Source organism: Dipteris shenzhenensis, chromosome 8, assembly GCF_047967505.1.
Source record: "Dipteris shenzhenensis isolate YYH24624 ecotype China chromosome 8, Dip_SZ_1.0, whole genome shotgun sequence".
Classification (NCBI taxonomy): Eukaryota; Viridiplantae; Streptophyta; class Polypodiopsida; order Gleicheniales; family Dipteridaceae; genus Dipteris; species Dipteris shenzhenensis.
The window spans coordinates 8,099,417-8,120,062 of NC_141603.1; the positions used below are offsets into that span (position 1 = coordinate 8,099,417).

Here is a 20,646-nt window from a genome sequence, read left to right on the forward strand (position 1 = left end):
AAGCTAAAGTCCAAGAAAGAGATTGTCTTGAGGTTCATCCCGATGGTTCTATAGTGTATCTTTTGGATCCCACTTGCTATGACAATGCCAGGATGATATCCAATATGGATGACTCGATGGAATCCAAGGGATGGACCATTGACCATGAGAATTTAAACAACACTCAAATCTTGGATGCCTTTTCTGTAGTGTTAAAGGCTTTAAAGGAAGATAATGCCATGACTAATAAGAGATCAAGAAACTCAAGAGAATTGAAGAAAAAAGCAAAGAGAAGGCTGAGGAGAAAGAGTCAAGTCCACTATCTAGCATTGGAATGGTTGAAGAGAAGGTGTTCGACAAAGATATGACTGGGGATACAAGCATTCTCACAGACAAGCCAAATGTATCTAGAATAGAAGACAGAATAGTGCCACATGAGAAGCAATGAAAAATATTGATTATAAAGCAATCCAAAAGAAAATTGAAAAATTTGAGAAGAAGGATACTAGCTTGTCAGGATTTATGGATTATGCAGAGTATTTCCCATTTGGGCTGGAGTATGAGGTGTTGGTTCCGGTTGTGAATTGCCAAAAGCATCAAGTCAATATGTGTACAGAACCTTGACTCTTTCCTATGTCAATGAATTGGTACACAAATTTGCTACTATGTCAAAACACTTGGCAACATGCGCATATCTTATGCCATTCCACATGCACTCAAAGAGACTAATGCACAAGGAAGAGGTACATAAAGAAAGATTGTGGGAATATAATTATTGGATTCTTGCAGGTCAACACTCAATACTTGCAGCAAAATTTGTTGTGGAAAGTGCACCACAAGGAGAGGTGTTTGCTACAAGGAAGAGCTTCTATACAAGGAGGAAGTCATGCATTGTTGTCAATGCTTTGGTTGGTGTGATTTGCAAGATATCATCAATGGCTAACATGGAGGCTCAAACAATTCTAAAGAACCAACCATACATTGACATCTTGCAGCATTTAAGGTCCCAATGGACTACGTTTGGATGACCAAATAAGCCGGCCCCAGGACTTGTGAAAGGTCATGCAGATCGCCAAAATTGGGATGTAAGTATTCCTCTCTTTTTATTGCTATATTTGTTCATGAAATTTTCAAGTATATTTTTCAATTCAAGTTACAAGTTATTTTGGAGATGGGATCTAGTTATTTCACAAAAAAGGGAGTTGTACTAGTGCCATTTTTCATAGAGAGAATCATGAGAATGGCACTAGTGCCACTCTCTCTCAAGTGAGAATAATCAGATTGTCATCAATTTTGAAAGAATGCTATGGATGTCTAACTCAATCTCATCTATTGTATGTACTGTTTATGATTTTCTTTTCAAAATTTTGTGTCGATTTCAAATGTGTCAATGGGTGCCAACTTCACCACCAAAGACACCCATATGGTGACCTATAAGGACGACATATATGAAAAATGGATACAAATTTTGAGATCAGTGCAGGAGAGAGGTCATCAACCAACCATAACATATATGAGACACTTGTTGGGATTGGATGATGATAGTGTGAGAAAGATCCAAGAGGAGATAGAGTCAGGCGACATTGTACTCATCAAGTCCAAGCAAGACAACAAGGAAGTTACCGACATGGCTCAAAGGGCATTGGGAATGAAGCAAGACAAAACACTTAGAGAGGAGCTTATGAAAGTATTCACCTCACAATAATCAAATCCCACCTTTGGAACATGGGATAACTTTGGAGGGTATTTTGGTATTACTTCCATTGCTTTTCAAAGATTTCATGGAATTTGCGAGACATGGCTAAAGGAAAAGCTACAGGTTGGCTGATTAACGCCTGAATTCCCACTAGTTGCAATTAGCTATGCTGAATGGTTAATAGAAGCAAGAAATGATGATAGTGTCAAGTCAAAAAAGTGTTTTCCATGAACGGTGTCTCTTGTCAATATGGAAATGGAAGGTGATGAGTTTTTATCACGACACTTTCCAAATGGACTTGCAATCAGCTTGTGTGTGCTTGACACTACACAAGGATTTGCGAAAAACATTGATTAGAATAAAGCTACATTTGGGAAGTTAATTAAAGGTGTAATGCGGTCCACACTATCTCCATCACAGTTTGTTCTTTTGTCATTTTTGAATATGACAGAGATGGCCAATCTTAGGAATGCCATTGATGAATGTTCAATTTGGAGTCGAAGATTCGTGTGTGTTATTCACACAGAAGATCCTCGAGGTGCTAATGGGTCTAACTAAAACATTTGGCATTTTGACATTCTAGAGCTCACATGGTGGATATGCCGAATTTGATCACCTCTTGCAAGTTGCCAAGACCTACAACATACTTGAGGATAATATCATGGTTGATAGTGATGATGAGGAGGAAACAAAGGATCTATAGGAGGGCATGAAGGAACACATTATGAAAGAAAGCATCATATGTTTTTGCAAGGATGATCAGTTTGTAGTTGACTTCTTCACCAAAGGAGTTGTGACAAGGCATGCATTATCCTCTAAAAGAAGAGTGGTGTCCTTGGTGATGAAAAAAGCACAAGCCGTAGAAGTCGAGTCCATTTGTTCTGATCTTTTAACAAATGATCCAAAGATCAGATTTTGGTCTGGAATTGAAAAGCCACTGCAAACACATGTTGCTTCGCCACCACCACGTGATTTAGAAGATGATGGTGGTGAGCAATGGGACCCTTGCCTCCTATAGCTGCCAAAGATATTGCTAATATTCCTCTTGTTATGTCTATGGATGAATTGTAAAGGGATCTATGGTATGTCAATTCTAGTTTTAAAATAGTATTATCGACCATTTCAAAAATATAACACTGCCACTTTTTAATTGATATTGGTTTCATGTGATATGGACCCAATGCATTGTTATGTTTGTTTTTCCAAAGTGTTTGAATTGAATTTATTTGCACCGGCACTAGAGCCATTCTCTGATGATACTAGTGCATTTTCTCTACCACTTTTTATGAGGTTGTGGAGAAGAAGATAAACGTTATTTGCAATGCATTTTTTGTTGTATTTTAAGTGCTTCATTGAGAACCTTATCAATGTGGTGATAGGGTAGAGTACTTTGTACAATTCTCTATGTTGAAAGTGACATTTTCCTTTACTTCATAGGGAGAATGGCGCTAGTGCCATTCTCCATATTCTTAGAGGAAGAATGCCATCACAATTGCATTGTATATAATTTATGCATTTCTTGGAATTATACTCCATAGGAATTATTGATTCATGGGAGGAGAAAGGGACAAATACTACAAATGAAAACATGACACCAAAAATGTGTTCATTATTGGAAGTGGTATCAGGAGAGAGCAACTTTGAGGTCAATAAGGATGTTGGAATGAATGATGCAAGGAGGAGAGAGAGATAATTAATATGTAGGAGAACATGCCACTAGAAATGGGGACAACTACAAGCAACCTCATTGGCAATATATTTTTGGAAGTGGTGTCAAGAGCTAGCGAGTGTGAGGTCACCTCAAATCTTGGTGATGTTGGAATCAGTGATGCTTTGAAGAAAGCAGAGACAACTACTAGATAAGAAAACATGCTATCAGAATTGTGGACCACTGCATGCAACCCCAATAGCAATGCACTTTTGGAAGTGGTGTCAAGAGTTAGCAAAAATGAGGTAAAATTGCATCTTCATGATGTGCCAAACATAACTGAACATAGTGCACAAGGGATCTTGGAGGAGTCAAGGTGTAGCAACTTTGTGGACAATCCAGATGTAATCCATCCAATTCCATTGTCCTAGGATAAGCCAAGGATGATTGTGATATTGGACTTGAATGGCTTACTATTAACACGTTGCTTGTTCAAGTCACCAATACACACATCTGTTATGTATGGCCACAATAGTTATATGGTTTTTCGACCAAGTTGCATTGAATTTCTAAGGATCTTGTTACAAAAATTTAATGTAGGTATTTGATCAACAATTATGGAGCATAATGTCATTGAAATGGTAGAAAATCTTGAAATATATGCAAAGGAAAACCTCCCTTTCTTTGTGATATGGGCTCAGCAGGGATGCTACTCTTATAATAAAAGGAAGATAAATAGGCCCGACAAGGTTGCTGTTGAGGCTATTTTCAAACACTTAGCAAAAATATCGAAGACATTTGGATGTGATGCTAGGAGGACAATACTTATTAATGACTCTCCATACAAGGCTTGTATCAATCCTCCATCAAATTGCATATTTCCTCTTATGTTTAATGTGCAAGACAATGAAGATAACATTCTACTAGGTGAGTTGATGCCTTACTTGCTACAACTTGAAGTGACCAATGATGTACGCATCGTGATTGAGAGTAATCAGTATGGGCAATTATCTGTGGTGGAGGGCCATAAAGATTTCAACCTCATCTAGGAAGTTCTTGAAGAATGGAGTGATCAAAATCATCAATGGTTAATAACAGAATATAATAAAAGAAAGCTTCCTCATGCAGACCAACTAAGGGCAAGGGTTAAATGTGATAAGAGAGAATTAGAGGGTGCATTCCATATGCTAAGTCATGGTGGTGGTGAATTCTTTCCTCAACATGTCACAAATAAATATGCTAAGGACTACTCCACCCATCGATAGTATGAGTGCTATGCAAGCTTCTCATATGGCTATAGAACTAGGGTAGAAAGGTCGCTATATCAAGAATCACATTGTTAAGGCCTTTTTAAAGAGACTTCTAAATGCATATTTTCCATGAAGGTACATATGCCAAATTTTTAATTGATTTTGTCTCAAGTTACTGTAATGTTTTTTGGGCTAATTGGGTTGTCGTTTGCCATGCAGATAGATATACTTTAAAATCTTGTCTAAGTATGTATGTACCAGGACGTGATCCCCTTGGAACACCAAAGTTTCCTATCCCTGTTAAGGAAGTCTTTCGGATAAGAAATGTGGATTTTGAGGTGCATGAGTCAACTATTATAGGCGCTGACCATAGCTTATTTATGCATGATTTCATTAAGAGAGGGACTACTATTTTCCATTACGGAGGTGACAAATATGTGTATCAAGATTGGAAAGAATTGTGTGAGGTTAGACCAAGGCTAAAGAAGTACTCTATCTAAGAGGACCCTTATGTTTCTATGGAGGATATGGTGTACATTGTTGGTGATGTTCGGCATGGCAATGTGGCCAGGTATATCAGCAGCTGTAGATAAACAAATTCAAAGCCAAATGTTTGTTATGTATTTTTGCCTTATTTACCACCTTGGTCCATCTCGAGGAGGAGAGCAGATGTTGTAGAATATGGATATATTTGTGTTGAAACCATAGACGATATATGTGCAGGAGAGAAGCTATTTGCAATCTATGATTTTTGATACATGAGATGTACTCATTTGAACATTCAAATACTAGCTAGTTCATTTTTTTCTTTAAGTTACAAGTTGTGGACTTTGGGTCAACTTTTTTGTATGATTTTTGTTAGCACTTCCCCATTAGGGGCAGATCTCTAGCTGCTACAAACTTTCTATTTTTGATGCCCTTTGAAAGTGGAGCAATAGCAGTTATACTCAGCATCTTGGGGGCAGTGCTCTAGGCATGTGTGCCTCTTGTTTACATAATGTGTCAACATAGTTAAGACAATGATACACAGTTCATATTAACACTATGTGAATATTAAATGCTTTGTCATTGCCTCATATCATTGCATCAACTATAGACTTGCATACCTCCACTTAGTCCAGGGCTTCTTGGGATATGGACTAAGTGGAGGTATCATAGCAATAGCAGCTCATCAATCATACCTTAGTTGAGCTCCTGACTTGGTTCTAGAACCAAGTCTTCCCAACCCAACCCATGTGATAGTTACATTTGGCTCAACTAGCACTTGTTCAATGCAATGAACAAGGTAAAGATGTTTTTGTTTTGCTAATTTCTCATCTTTTTCTTAAGAGTGAGTGCCACACTTGGAATATGTTGATCTCTCCCATAGTCAAGATCAACATTTCCATTAGTCAAAACTCAACAACTTATGGACATTGATATATTACTTCCAAGTCCTTGGATCATCAATGACTCAAAATCATTATATGCTCAAACTTAGTGCAAGCATTATAGTATCTGATTCAATAGTCATATTCAATGTGCTCTAGCCAAGAACACTTATTGCATCACTTCTCATTTAGACCAAGTTTACCAAAATACCAATTTCTTCAAGGCCTTCTTTAGCTTGGATTTCGGCTTTTCTTTCTTAGATGAGGCATCCTCTTCATCCCTCTTCTTGTCTTTCTTATTAATATTGGATTTGGTACATCCACTCTTCTCCAAGGCTATTGCTCAATTCAGTAACTCTTCAAAGGTCTTTGTTGGATTGACAATCTCTGATGAACGCAAATCCACCTGTGTGCAACTAGTAAGCAACAAAGCATGCAAAGTCTTGTCTGTGTGCTCAATTGATTGATGAGGGCCTTCGTCCATAAGATTGATTCTTAGATGGACTCATTTTTCTCTTGCTTTAGTTCACTCAACTTGGTGTAGACATCCTCCTCATCATTAATCTCATGTTTGGACCCTATTAGAAAAGCCTTGGACATATGATGCTAGTCTATGAAGTACCCATATCAAAATTTGATTAAACCATGGATGGGAAACTTTGACCAAGGTATAAGGGAATTAATTCATATACTTTGCTTGTTTTGGATCCATTCATATGGTAGACTTGTAGGAAACTCTGTAAATGGCTGTAAGGATCTTCTTCATCTCAATACCCTTAGAATCTTAGAGCTTCACCTTAAAAGGTTGCGTAGCTTTCGATTTGGTGGTCATGGGGATGGGGATTTTTGGTCTTGGTCATTCCCTTGCAACCCATTTAGGACTCAAAACTAAAATGTAGTAGCTTGCTGACTAATTGGAGTTGGATTTCTACTCACCCTATGTTTGAAACCCACTGTGGAGATGCTGTGCTCTCAATCTGGTACTTGAGGATCCCATTGTCAAGCAATCATAGATGGCTATTCAATCCCCAATATATCCACCATTAGGATCCCATTGTCAAGCAATCATAGATGGCTATTCAATCCCCAATATATCCACCATTAGGGATGCCTTCCACCAACTAGTGCTAGTCTTATCAGTGTACCTAGCCTGATTGGCACGTTTTATCCATGGCTCGGTTCTTAATTTGCCTCCATTGCATGGGCAGGTCTTCTTTATCTTGGTTCTGGCTTTGAGGCTTGCCTAGCCTTAGGACTTGATGCACACCTTTCAAGTTGACATCCATGCTGATGGCTCATTTCATGATGGATTCGTGGGATGACTCAAAATCCATGGACAAATGCTTGGAATCTTCATGACACCACCTCAAGGAATCTCCCATGACAAGCACCTTGGGGTGCCTCTAATGCAACTCGGGACTGGTTTCCTCCTGCTGTCAATGTAGTAGTCAGATGCAATCTCACTATGTGGGTGGCTAGTCCTTCTCCATCCTAAAGCTCTCCACTTCCGGAGTCCTTCTGCTACTCAGTGACGTCAATCATCTATCCCTAGTTTCAATACCATTCTAGCTTCCATAGCCAAAATTTACCAACTCTTTCTACTCAAAGTAGGTGTTCTTCTTTCTTGGTTGCATACCTTTGGCACCTCTACAAGCATGTGTGAGACATTGATCAAGGATTGGATGACTTTGCGAGTGCTTGGGCACAAGCTTTAATCTAGACATCGATCATCGAGTAGGCCATCAAAGTCCTCAAATCGTATTCGGATAGTTGGAGATATCTTTTATAGTAATATGCCAAATCAAGTGTTGTAGCTCATCGTTTGTTAGCATGAGTTCTTCTCTAAATGTTTGTGTAATTGATTATTATGATTACTATAATCAAGACACTCAATTCCCCACTCGTTCCTTTAGCACATTAATCCCCAAGACGAATGTTGACGATTTTTTCTCCTCACCCCTTGGTTGACTTAGTAGTGAGCTTGGTGCTCGGTGATTGTAGGATGCTTGGTTGTAAATGAAGCACTCAAGAAAGATTCTCTCTCTTCACTTTGAGGTATGCTGGTATGTATAACCTACTTGATGCTTAGTTGCAACACTTAGATGTCATTCTATCACCAAAAGTATGGTGTGACAGTGCCTAAACCAACCTTGCTCACATGGTAAATTTTGCATGAATTGTATCAAGATACCACCATTAAAGTATGGTGTGATAGTCCACAAGGGATCCTTTGGAGCCTCTACAATGACACAAACAAGCACAAGATGCTAAATTTGAATTTTCACTTCTTTTCTTGCCTCTCATATGTCATCTCCTATATCACTGTCGCTCACTGTCAGATTGCTTTCTAGCATACCATATATGTTGTAATAATCCTGAAGCATCTACCAGTTGTACTTTGTAGACAAATCCATATGTGTTGGATCCTATCTTTTCACCAACCTGGATCTCTTTTTTAGTTATGTACATCACCAAGGACACATTGCCTATATGAATCTCCTTGATATGAAGCTTTTGAGCATCACTATAGAGTAGTCCTCGCATTGTTTGATGTGAAATTCTTGTACCTTCTTTTTCTTTTGCTATTTCCTTGACCCTCAACAATTGCTGAAATTTCCCCCCAACTTGCAGCTAATATGGTTTTCCAATACAATATTACGACCTTCTTAAGTCATAAATGATCTTCACCTCACTAGTATCATTTGCAAATGTTGGGTTCCCTAAATATGCTTCATGAAAGTGAGCCAAGATGTTTCCAATGTTTTTTTCTACCCAAAGCATAGAATCAGAGTCTTATTTGATTATCCCTACAAGGTAATTCTTGTTTGGGTCCAACCTAATTGATGCCTTGTGTTCAAAATAGCTTTTCTCTTTAGAATATGCAATCTACTAGTACTTTCTATGGTCATCTCCATCTCCTTCTTACTCATGCTATTTATTTGTGCAATGAGCTCATCTTGAAGGATGTGTAATATGTTCTATCATGTGATGTTTCTCAATTTTTGTGATCTTGTCGATGCATATTTGCATATAATTCATACGACATTTTTCACACTTATCTTCAACCAATAACTACTTTGTTTCTAGTGGTTCACTTTGCACAGGGTTTGTTAACACCACCAACTGGTGTTTTCTAACACCTTGCAAGTAAAATGTTGGTGTCGTCCCCAAATGGTGTTTATTAGCACCACAAATACATGATTTTCAAACTCTCTCACACTACCAAATGCTCTGTTCCAGTCCTTATACCCAATGGAATGTCTCACAACCAATGAAGTCTTCCACAATCATTGGAATTTCCAAATATCAACAAAATTTTCAATATTGGCATAATTCTCCAGTTTAATACAAATTCCCACAATCAATGAAAATTTTCCCAAATTTAATGAAACTTTTCACAAATTTTTAATGAAATCCACCCAATTTCAAAATTCCCAAAATGGAACTTTTGTCCCACTTTATCTAATATAGTGTTCCAAGTATAACTGGAATGTCAGCTGGGGTTTGTAGCCGTATCAACACAAAGTCTTTGTCCTCGGGAAGTACCACATTCTCAAAATTAGTAGCCTTATGCTTTGATCCTTCCATCCTTGAAGCATATGTAGATTTATAATAAAAGATCTTAAGGAAATAGTCTAAATTTAAGAGGTAATTTTTTAAATCATAGCTCAACATATATTGAATTGGGATTAACTTATTCCATACAAAACACTAGTACATGCATTCAAAAGTAAATATCACCTCACATTATGCTTTCCAAACGATGAATGCATATGCATATTCACAACAAAAATTTTTAAAAATGAGTAATCATATATTTTCTCAAGTTCAAAGAAAAGCTACATCGCAAGGAATGGTGCCCCTTAGCCCCTAACCTTGTGAGCACAGGGGCCAAACACCAATTCCTAGACCAAGCTCTTTTTTTATATATGAAAGCACAAGGCTACATTATATACAGCATGCCAAACTATATGAATGCATATATTCACCACATAAAGGTATTTAATCTCTAAGTGATCCAAGAGAAACATAAATCCTAAGTCATTGTGCTCCTTATCCCCCTACCTTATGTGGACAAGAACCAAGCACCACTTACTAGACTATGCTCTCCTCTTATATATGAAAGCATAAAGACATTACATCATGCATGCTAAACTACCAACACATATGTATATTCATGACAAAAAACTTTCAAAAAAAAAAGCATGTCTTTTCTCAAGCTTTCAGAGATCCAAGAAACGTGAATCTAAAGTCCCCTTTCTTGTGACCACATGAATCAAACACAAACCAAAGCTCTTCTTCTATATACGAAAGCATATTGCATAAAGCATGCTAGACTATATGAGTGCATATATTCACAACACAAAAAAAATTAAGTTTCGAGAAATCCCCAAAAAAATTAAATCCTAAGTCGAGGTGCCCCTTAGCCCCCTTCCTTGTGAGCACATGAACTAAGCACCACTCCCTAGACTAGGCTCTATGCTATCAATGCCAAAATATGAATGCAAATGTATGCACAACATAAAAGTTTCAAGAAATAAAGAAACATAATTTTCTCAAGCTTTGTGAGATCAAACCTAAGTCCTAGGTCGTAGTGCCCCTTAGCCCTTTGCCTTGTGAGTGTAGGAACCAAGTGCCATTCCCTATAATAGGCTCTCCTTTTGTATATGAAAGCATTAAGATGTTACATCATGCATGCCAAGACACCCATGCAAATGTGTATACATTAAAAAAAACTTTAAAAAAGAGAAATTAACATATCTTTTTTGAGTCACATTCTAAAGCTTACAACTATGAAACAAAGATTTTATGCTTCTTTGTAAGGGCTTTGATTATGTTGAAAACATGTTCTCTTATTCATGGCTCCTTGGAGTGTAACTTTAGGGGGATTACAACTTTGATAGCATGATGAAAATATTATGCATACACACTCTCTCATTGTAAACCAATGACTATAGACTCTATAGCCTTAGCAGTAGATAGACTAAAAGATCAACCTTAGCTTTCAACAAGGCTTGGTAGAATGTATAATGCTATGAAGTAATGAACAAAAGATAATATCTTGGACCATAGATAATCAAAGCTTTATAGAGGTAGACTCAACTTGAGAGAGTAGTAATGTTGTAGTATGGAGCAAAGATACTCACTCCAGCAGCTCAAAATTCAATAATTGTAGCAATGTAGGAGCCTAATAGCAACTTATAATACATTGTAGATAGCATACATTCTTGGGTGACTACAAATGATATCATAGGATATGTTCTTATGTAGGCAATCCAATTGATAATAATCATATTTACCCACATCAGAGAAGATTATGCCTTGGCCTTAATTGCTCAATACTGTAGTGTAGATAAGGAGGTTGGAATTGAATACAATGACTTAATGGTACTAGAAAATACATTTGACCCCAAGGAGGCGCTGTCAATGTGCTTTAAAAAAGTTGAGGATGAGGAGCAGATGGATGATGAGACCTTTAATAAGGTCAAAATGCAAAAGTTGGAGTAGAAGAATTTTCAGCCAAAGATGGGAGAAAAGAAAAACACAAAGTAGCCTGGAAAGAACCACTTGAGGTGAGGAAGCTTTGGTTGGATAAGGTGGGCCAGAGCCAACTTGCTCTTTGTTACTTTTGATAGTCCATCTAGGCTTGGGATAAGAAAAAGGGGTGGAGCGGCTCCCTTGACAGGTTTAGCCTTAGGCCTTTTGAGCAGGCAATTTTTCACAGTATGTGAGCAGATTCCACATAGAAAGCAGAAATTAGGGAGGCTTTTATAAACTAGGGTTTGTTCCTTGTAAACCTCACCAGGACCTCACCATTCCTGGTGACAATAACCAGAGTTCAAGGTAGTTCCTTAGCCACGTGTAACTTGACTTGTGTGTTGCCTCTAGGATTAATGAGCTATTCTTTTTCTACACCAATGACCTCTGCTAGACTTCTTCATAGGTTTGTAGCAGCCACATGTAACTTGACACAGACTTGTGGGTTGCCTCTAGGATTAATGAGCTATTCTTTTTCTACACCAACGACCTCTGCTAGACTTCTTCACAGGTTTGTAGCTTGAGGAACGAGAGAGAAGGGTAAGTCTAGTAGTTCTAGCCACACTGGAATAGAGGTTGATTTGATCCTATCTAGATTCAAGTCCTTAGACCAATTCTCTAGATAAAGTGGTTGATTTCTAGTTGACCAAAGGGCTTGATGCAAAGGAAGAAATAGAAGCCCTTTCTCAAGAATCTCACACTAACTGGTGACCATTCCTCTTCTTCCCCAATTCGATCTAATCCAATTTTCAAGAAAAACAGCAAGGGGTCTAGGCCCAAGAATGAAGCCTATGAGTGCATGCATAGACAACCAATCTATCAATTTTAGATGCATGTCTTCATTGAAAAAGGTAGCAACTTTACCTTGCATTGGGAGAGGAGGAACACTTGCAGTAGAGAATGTATCCTTGGTCCCGTCAATCTTAGGGAAATGGAGTGTCTCCATCCTATCATCATCATGCATACGAGGTATGACGAGACTCACAATCCCATCAGAGGATCTACTCACTGGCAATACCTCATTACCAGTTCCAAAACAATCTTAGAGGTGAGTTTGCTAAGATAGAGGTACCTACTAGTTGAGCTCCAATAGAGTCTATCTCCATCCTCCTCCTCTGTGTGCCTTGCTACTTTGTCTAAGATGGTGTTTGTGAATGGTAGCCAGCATCTCGCATGGTGTGACAATATCAAGGCCAATCAGAAGGGGGATAATTCGATATTTAGAAAAGTAGACTTTGTATGGTGTTGGGATCTCAAGGTATACAAGCATATTATTTTTAGTGCTTTTTTTTCACAAATTACTATTAAATGTTCACCATTAGATTACTGATACATTTTTGCAATTAAAGAAGTACAAATTTGCTTTATTTTTTAGTACCATCCATTTATAACAATGTGGTTTCATGATTATCACTTTCAATTAGAGAATATTGACATAAAGCGCAACACATCTGATTGTGGAGTCGTGGGAATTTCTTTTACATGATAGTCAAGCTAGTGCCATGGATACAAATCTCATTCTTGCAAGAAAGATGCATTATGTCAAAACCATACAAGACAATATCTAAGTGAATTTTAGAGAATTCCAAGTATTTATCTTATAGTAAGGAAGGATTCAAATACTTTTTTTGGCATTGAATCAACAAAACTTTGGATGACCTTACACACACCACATTCATTCTAATCATGCATTGTGAGCAAGTAAGGACTCTTATATGGATGCATTTGGCTTATCCATGCATTGGGAGTAGATAAACTAGGAGCTACTAATCCTAGATTCATTTTTTGGACTTCTTATTTTCTTTTCAACTTCATTGTGTTGCTAATAAGGGATGGTATGTGTCTAAGTGAAAGTGCCATGTGTTTGAAGGTTGGAATTGGAGCAACTAATGTAAGATGAGGAAATAAATTGCATGGAAGCTAGGTCTTTCAATACACCTCCTACATGTGTTGTTGAGAATGAGAATAATTTGAGCTCACTTTATGATTTTGCAAATCATTATAATAGGAGAGGTACATATTTTGATTGGCACCAAGCAAACCCTAGGCAACAAAGTATTGTAAAGAATGGAAGTTGGAGGAGTAGGCCAAATGCCGAACACTACATTCAAGGGAGCAAGAGCAAAGAATACAAGGATACGATTGCAAATCTAAAGGAAGATCCCTTCCCTGTAAGGATTGTAATCATGGTTAGTTGACAACAAAACAAATGACAAAACCCCTAGAACAAGATATGCTTAAGGCGTGGCTTGAAATATGAAAGATGACAAATGAAGGTCAAAGGTTGAGAAACCCTAGGGAAGCAAGGGGAAGAGGCCAAGCAAGCACAAAGGGGTTTGGATGGCACAAAGACGACATAAAGAAAGCTCTAAGAGGTGCAACCTCATAAGAAGAAGGACAAAAGGGACAAGCAAGCATGAAGGAGCGATGGGCTATGTGAGACCAAAAGAAGGTGGACAACAAGAAACATTGAGGGATGCAACCCCGCAAACCAAATGAAAGGGGAAAGGGCAAGAAGGAGACAACATGTTGAAGAATGCCGAAGCATGGGAATGATGATGCATGAAGACTTTCCTTCTCCAAAGGATGCACACCCAAACATCATGAAGCATGGAAGTGCTGATGATGACGAGACTAGAGGGGACCATACCAGAGCTCACAACAAAGTGGCCAACCAAAGGTAACTTCATGGATGCATGTTCATGGAAGCTAATGAGGGAAGGTCAAATAAAAAAAATGCTCAACTAAAAGGCTATAAAAGGTAACTTCACAGATGCATGTTCATGGAAGCTAATGAGGGAAGGTCAAATAACAAAAATGCACAACTAAAAGGCTATAAAAGGGAAAACCCTCTTCCATTATGAGGGTTGGTTGTCGAGAATCCTATGGAGTATAAACCTTAGCTAGATGGAGGCCATTGTAAGATCGCAGTTCGGCCCTCTAAGTAAGGTTAGGAGAGTCAAAGGTGCTAATCTTTTGGTCACTTGGAGATGTAGCCCCAAAATATAAACGCATTTGATCCCCCCTTGAGGGAAATATAATAGAAGCTTTTGCAAAGTAACTAGTGTCTATAATGAAGAAATGTGAGTCATTGTGCAAGAAGAATAGAAAACAACCACAAACTAAATGCTACAATCTCTCACTACCAATCAAAATAGCACTCTCTATCTCTTTCTCTTTGGCTTACTTCTCTTCTACCTTAGCAACAACGCGATGCCCATCCATGAATTCAGAACGTTGGAGAACAAAGGAGGTGAAATTTTGATTAACGTTCAAAATTCAAAAGAGTTTAGTCATGTACACAAGATGAAACAAAAAATATTAGATTTTGTCATTTGCATACATAGCGGGGCTCTACTCAACTCAAAATGCCATAGACTATAGATGTGAAAATAAGGGTTTTTTAAAGTGTCTTTCATTTAAAAGTATAATTAATTTGATTTAAAATTGTTTAGAAATGTTTAAAATGCCAAATCCAGATTTTCTTTGCACCAGTTGCAAGGAACTAGTTAATTGATAATACACCATGTGATATACTATAAACATCGTGCAACATACTAAAAAATACCATGTTGCATTTTTATTATACCGTGTGGTGACTTTGATACCACAAGGTATATCAAGGCTATCATAGTAATGTTTAGCTACTGTCTGCCATGTGATGGTTTTTGCCACATGGCATCACACACTTGATTGCATGGCAACCCAAATATAACCCGTGATAGATTTGTGCAAATTTTAATAAAAGTCTCTTTTAACATCATTCGTTGCATATAAACCCTACTCCACTACTTCTTGTCTACTTTTTACTTTTTGCATCATCTTCTAGTGAGTTTTTGGGTTTTTTTGTTTGTGTGTGTTAGCCAAGCATGGGAAGAGGTGGCTTGCAATTGTTGACTTGATCACCCCGTCCAAACTAACATGTAACACACACACACACACACAACATACTAATCTCATTTTCTCTTTTGTCCTTGCAATTTACCTTTCTCTCCTTTATAAATCCTTTGACAACCAATCCTATTTTGTCCTTTTTCACTCCCTAGCGTAACCACACTCCTATAAATTTTCTATAATTCCCCTTAATTTCCCTAATTTCCTTTCCTCAAACTCCCTTATTTTCCCCTCAACTTTTCTCTAATTCCCTTCGTATTTTTCTTTTCAATCTCCCTTATTTTTCCTAATTCTCTCTCTCTCTCTCTCTCTCTCTCTCTCTCTCTCTCTCTCTCTCTCTCTCTCTCTCTCTCCCCCCCTCTCTCTCTCTCTATTGTCTCTTCATTTCTTTCCCAAAAACCCCCCTCTTTATCTTTCCCCAAACCCCCCTACTTTACCTATTCATCCCCTCTACTAAGGATTAAATTTATCTTTCCTAATTCTCCTAATTTCTCTCAAGTCTTGTACTAACCCCGCCCCCCTTTTTTCTCCTTTATTATTATTTGGTACGGTCGCTGACTCGTCCACACAACCCTTGACTTGCCCTCGGTCCATGTTTGGGTTCTCGACCCATATTTTCCTTCTTTCTAATTATCTTGTTTCTTCCACTAATTTTTCCTAGAGCTACTCCTAATTTTGTGCGTAAAATCTTATCCCTCTATCTAAAAAAAAATTCTTTCCTACTCTTAATAAACCCCTCTTTAGCCCCATTAAACTATTCCTTTAATGTTTTTTTACCAATTTTAAAAAAAACCCCTTCCCCGTGCTTACCCACTAGCTCGCAAATCTACATTCTTAGCTTTTTTTGCTCTCTCTATCTTCCCGATTGCCCATCCTACTACCTATTTAATGCAACTCCTTCTATCCTACCCACCTCATCACTACTTTTGGTGACCTTCCCAATCTCTATCCCTGCTCTCCCTACCTCTATGCTAGATCTATAGTGCCCAAACCTCCTCTGTTTTACCCGCACGCTCTCTTGCCGTGCCTTAGTACTACAACTACTCTGTGCCTCAAACTCTGGCTCCCCGCTGGCCCGCTTACAATCTGCTTGATTTGCCTTCCCTCCACTCACCAGCTCCGTCAGCTCCCATGCTCCTTGTGCCTCTACTCTATTCTAAGCTCCTTTTTCACTACCTACAGCGGACCTTTGCCCACTATATTCTGTTTTGGTTGCAGTACTACGGCTGCGGCGTCGCCCATTGCCCTAGCTATGCGTGCCTCCTGTGATCTCTACCTCGTGCGATCTCATACACCTCTCTAGCTCCATGATTCTCGCCACTTTGGATTCACAAGTGTTTTATTTATACACCCCTCTTCAAAAACCCCTCTTTATACCTTTATTTAAAACAACCCCCCACCCCCCCTTTTTTAATCTAACCCTCCCCCCTTTCTTTTTATCACCACCCCCCCTTTTTTTCCCCCATCTTCAATTTGTTTCTCTTTATCTCCCCTCTTATGTCTATATTTTTATTATTTCCCTTTTTTAATCTGTGTAATTAAACACTCTCATTGTCACTTTTATCTCCCTTATTACCCTACACTTTCCAAATTTTATTCTTAACCCTTCTTAAAATTTTATTTGATTATCCAAAAAAGTTGTTTCTTATAGTCCTTATTCCATCAAAGACCTTACCCCCTCCCCCCCCCCTTTTTTTTCCATTTTTTAAACCTAATATTTTAAATCATTTCATCATCTTTAATTTTTTCTTCTCAGATTACCTTTACTTAGATTTTTTTTTTCTAACCCATTCCTTAACCCTCCTTTCCCCATTATTTCCATTAATTTGTGTTAAAATTCCCCCCTTTTTTTCAAAGGTTCATTATTTTGTCTCCTTAACCTCTAGACTGATCATGCTACGCAAATAATTCTTATATTTACATTTAGCTTGATAAGTGTATGTCCAAGCGTTGATTTTTATTGTGACTCCGATAACAAGGGAGGGGTGTTATGACACCTGTCTTCCCAACTAAAGTTAAAATTGGTTCTCACTATTTTGCTTGTTGGATAGTGGCAGCAGGTACGCAGATTCCCCTCTTCAATAAAAATGATGCTACCAATGACTTATCAAAGCTCAACTCCTCACATTTCCTTTTTAAAAAAATGTTCACCCTCTAGTGATGCTACTTCATTCATAGTGGATTTTCTAATTATTTTAAAGTTTGTCAATAATACATTTCTCATTCCTACTCTAAATTGTCTTCTCTTCACTATGCAAAGGGGTGTTGTAATGTCTTCTACACCCCCCCCCCCCCCCCCACTTGACTAACATGTACACATATGTGTGTGTGTGCGCGTGAGTGCATGCATGTGTGTGTGTGCGCGAGTGCGTGCACTCATGCATGCATGTATATATGTGTGTATGTAGGTATGTGTGTATGCATGTATGCATGTACGCATGTATCTATCTATGTATCTAGCAAAATGCCACAAATGTTTGCTTACTCTCTAGATCATGTTGTTTTGCAACAACATCTTGATTGTTGATCCAATGTCCATCTTTTGAGATCATTGAAAGGAAATCGGTGGGTGTATTTAAAAATAGGCATTGCCGAATTGAAAGTGTATAATTCGAGCCTAGAAGAAGCTTTACCATTAGGTGCATTGCAGAAAGTATAGAGACCCTTAAGAAACCAGAAATGCTCTCAATCACATGAAGAATCACTTAAATGACTGTACATGCCAAGTACTACAAGTGAAGGGTAAAGACAACTCAATTACATAGACAACACATATAACAATGATAACCAATTGGTTGATATAGGGGGAAGTATGCTAACAACCTCAAACACCAGAGAGAACCCAAATGAGAGCCAAAGTTCAAAGCCAAGGAAACATCAGTCAAATAATAGATGTAGCTATTGTGGCCTCTGAAGAGCAATTGTATGTTGGAACCTGGCAAGATGGGTAGGCTATTAAAAAACAAGGTAAAAAAGATGAGTCTTGTAATATATGTTGTAGCTTCAATCATCGATGCTCCAGGCCATGATCATTATGGCTTTCTAGGACAACCTAAGATGTAGCTCATCAAAAAAGATGTGCAAGCAACACTTCTCAATCATTTCATCACCTATGAGGCACTATCTTTGCTCAGATTCATCACGTTATTTTATATGCTGCCCAAAGGTACTTACATGATCAACGTTTGCAGGATATTGAAAATAGTCACAATATCACCTTTGTCATCCTCTACGCTAGGATGTGGAGTTAGATGTGAGATGGTTTGATAATGCTATTCTCCATTACTTGAAATCATTGCTCTCATCCTCTTTATTCTTTTGGTGATTAGAAACCAAGTTGAAAAATAAAACAACAACAACAATCCATAGGTGCATACACATTATACACACAACCATCAAGTAGCTAGAAAAACAAGACCCAAACAACAAGGCATGTAAAGACAACCTAAAAGTGCAAAGACAACCTAAAAGACAATGCGTGTAAAGACAACCTAAAAGTGCAAAAAGATCAAACCGCTTCATGCATTCTAGTTCTTAATGCAAGGCAAAGTAAAAACAATAAAACTTATTGTTGGTTAACCAACTTAACCAATCTTTGACCGAAGTCAATTTTAATATAGATCACTCTTTATTTTCTTAGGAGAAGTCCCAAATGGTGACATCCCCTCGGCTTCTAAAGAGTTGTCCTCAACTGAAAAGCTTCTTGATGCAACTGTAAAACTTGAGGATACTCTAAGAAGAATTCCTCATTTCTACCCACTTGGCATCAAGTGCCGAATAATTCTTGAACTAGACAAGGTATCTACGAATAACTCTTCCTCAGGGACCTTTCTTCTCTGTATGATATACAATTTGTTATGGTTGGAGGATCTCCTCCATCTCTTCCGCCTCAGGTGACTCTTCTTGAAAACTGGTTCTCTGGGATTAAAAATTTCGATAAAAATGCTAGGATTCAAGTTCGATTTTGAGTTAGTAATTAGTTACGCGATCCACGGCCTCAGCAAATCTAGTTTTAAAAAAATAAATAAAAATGAGAAGCTAATACTTTGAGTTGATATCCGGACGCCAAAACATTTTATGCAATAGGGTTGAGGAGGAGTTGGGGTTGTGAGCTTGTAGAGTATTTTGTTCTTGGCGTTGTGCAGCTTCGTGCTCAGATTTTGGCGAAGTTGGGGCTATGGCGTCTCCCCTGCTGCCCTTGCTCAATCACGGCTTTCTTGCAAGGCTTCACCTTGATGCTTGACGACTTCCTGGCCTTCGATTTCAGGTTTGTCTCTCCATTTCCCCTACTCGTCCCCCGTTAGGCCTCGCTTCATTTCTTTCTTGGCTCCCTCGTGTCACTGCTTCTTCCCTATCGCGTTCGCCCTAGCATTTTTGACTCTGTTGCCTCTTAGCCCCTTTCTTCTGTTTTTATCAGAGTACTGCGTGTTGCCTGACAGCAGTCTTTCAGTCAAGCACCAAGAGTTTTTTGTTGAGAAGCAAAACTTGCTTCAGCTTATGTTTTCTGCACAGGTTATTGGATGCCTGGTTCGTTTTTCCGACTTGTAGTTTGTGTTTTCCGCCGCATGCTCGAAAGTAGCTGATGAATATTGATCGCAGTACCTGTACTGTTAGCCCTTTCGGCCAGATACCCTTTTCGCAAATGCACTATCCGTGGTTTAAATTGTTCTCGGAGTCCATGATAGTTTTCATTGTCGAAGACCTTGAAATTTGGCGTTCGTAGTCGTTTCTAGTCTCGGACCTTCTGTCCCTATAGCGTGGTAATCTGGAGCCCTTTTGTTGTTTTGCCGTGTCATATCACTAGTGGGAGGTAATGAAGTGAGATTATAGTCAGCCTAAGAAAATCAGGTGACATGTAGGATTTTCTGCCGAGAACTGAGATTATATGGGCAAAGATTCAATTAGTCTTTGTGTAATTTTTAACCCCAAATTTGTGAACTTGGTGAACATTCACTTGATGTATTTAATATATGGCCCCCATACTGTAGTATAGAGTGGTAATTGTATGCTGAATAACTGGATTCTCTGGGCAAAGATTTAACTAGGTTATTGTGTGCATTTTAAGATCAAGTTTGTGAACTTTTTACGTTTTCGTTAAAGGTGTGGCTGTTATATGAAAGTTTTTTAATTGTCAACTTTCTAACCATAAAAACTTTCTATTGAAAATGTGTCTGCCATTCTAAAGTTATAATAGCCTGGGATTAGATTTTTAGTTTGTGGACTTGGCAAACGTTTTACGTTGTCTTCACTGACAATGAGGCTATTGAAACA

General features: G+C 38.2%; 1 protein-coding gene across 2 annotated transcripts in view; it reads left to right on the forward strand.

The window, feature by feature from the left end:
- The first annotated feature begins 19,459 nt into the window (after positions 1–19,459).
- Positions 19,460–20,646, forward strand: part of LOC147899052 (uncharacterized) — a 32,223-nt gene continuing 31,036 nt past the window's right edge. For both annotated transcript variants that reach the window (XR_015541409.1, XM_087377986.1), the window contains exon 1: positions 19,460–19,642. The gene's annotated coding sequence lies outside the window, so the exon portion shown is untranslated. The remainder of the gene's footprint in view (positions 19,643–20,646) is intronic.